Genomic DNA, 1,576 nt, shown 5'->3' with positions numbered 1-1,576 from the left:
CTCTTCACTGGTGCATTCAGTCCATTTACATTCAATGCAATTATTGATAGGTATGAGTTGATTACTGTCATTGTGTTACTTTTTTGGTGGTGTTGTTCGTTCTTTGGTTCTGCTTACCTTCTTGTATTGGGTTTGTGGTTTTTTGAGTTGATTCCGGTCGGTTTCTTCCTAGCTTCTTTGTTTGGTTGTTCTGTTTGGGAATTCATGCTCATGATCTGTTTTGGGGTGTTGACTTTCTTTGGAGTTACCTTGTAGGCTACTAGATTTTCTCTGCATTTAGCATATTCCATTGCAACTTGCAATTTACCTGGCATCTCCACCACCTGGGATTCTGTTTCTGTGTTTGTCCCTTCTTTGACATTGTTATGTTTATGTCTTTCAGTCGATTTCTGGGTTCCCTTGAGTTTGTTGTAGTCTCTTTCCGTTCTGGACTCTGCTTTCTGTTGATTGTGTTCCAGGTGGTGTTGCCATACCTGTCAATCTCTGTTTGTCATCTGTTCTTGTTGGTTATCCATCCCCAGAACTCCCTTTAGGATGTTTTGAAATTCTGGGTTGGTTTTGATGAATTCCCTCAGATTCTGTTTATCCTGGAATGTTTTGATTGTGCCATCGTATTTGATTGATAGCTTTGCTGGATAGATGATTCTTGGTTGACAGTTTTTTTCTTGAAGGGTTTTGTATGTTTCCCCATTGCCTTCTTGCCTGCATGGTTTGTTCTGAATAGTCAGCGCTTAATCTAATTTGTTTGCCTTTACAAGTTATATTTCTCTTCTCCCTGGCCGCTCAGAGTATTTTTTCCTTGTCTTTGGTTTTGGAGAGCTTGATTATTATATGTCTTGGAGGTTTTCTTTTGGGGTCTATCCTTTCTGAGGTACGTTGGGCTTCTTGAATGTATATTTTCTCATCTTTAATGATGTTAGGGAAGTTTTCCTCTAGAAGCTCTTCCACTATCTCCTCTGTAGATTTCCTTGATTCTTCTTGTTCCGTAATGCCAATAATTCTTACATTATTCCTCTTCATGTTATCCAGCTTGTATCTTAGATTCTCTTCCGATTGTTTTAATTTTTTAGCTGTTTGCTGTTCTAGCTTGGCTGTACTGACAGATTTGTCTTCCAGCTCACTAGTTCTGGCTTCCATCTCTTCCAGTCTGCTCCTTTCCCCTTTCAGTCTATTGTCTATTTCTGATATCTTGTTATTGATCATCTGGACATCTTTTTGCAGGTTTTGAATTGTTTCCAGTGCTGTGTCAATCCTATTAGATTGTTCCTGCAGGATTCTGGTTACTTCTTCCTTGTTTTCCTCAACCCCTTTTCGGAGTATTTGAATTTGTTTCCATATCATTCTTCTGAATTCCCTCTCAGACAAATCCAGAACCCGCTCTTCCTCCTCTAAAATATCTTTGTCTGTCTCTAGCTCATTTGTATCTGCTGCCTTTTTCTGCTTTTGGAGATGCTTCGCTAATATTAGTGGTTTCTTGTTGGGCATGATTATTCTTATTTTGTTGTAATTATTATAGCTACGATCAGGAGGTAGGCGCCTGATGCAGTCCAAGAGTCACTGTATTTCTGTTGCTCTC

The sequence above is a fragment of the Chrysochloris asiatica genome, unplaced genomic scaffold (assembly GCF_000296735.1).
Source record: "Chrysochloris asiatica unplaced genomic scaffold, ChrAsi1.0 scaffold00278, whole genome shotgun sequence".
In the NCBI taxonomy this organism is placed as follows: Eukaryota; Metazoa; Chordata; class Mammalia; order Afrosoricida; family Chrysochloridae; genus Chrysochloris; species Chrysochloris asiatica.
This window is presented reverse-complemented; position numbering follows the sequence as displayed.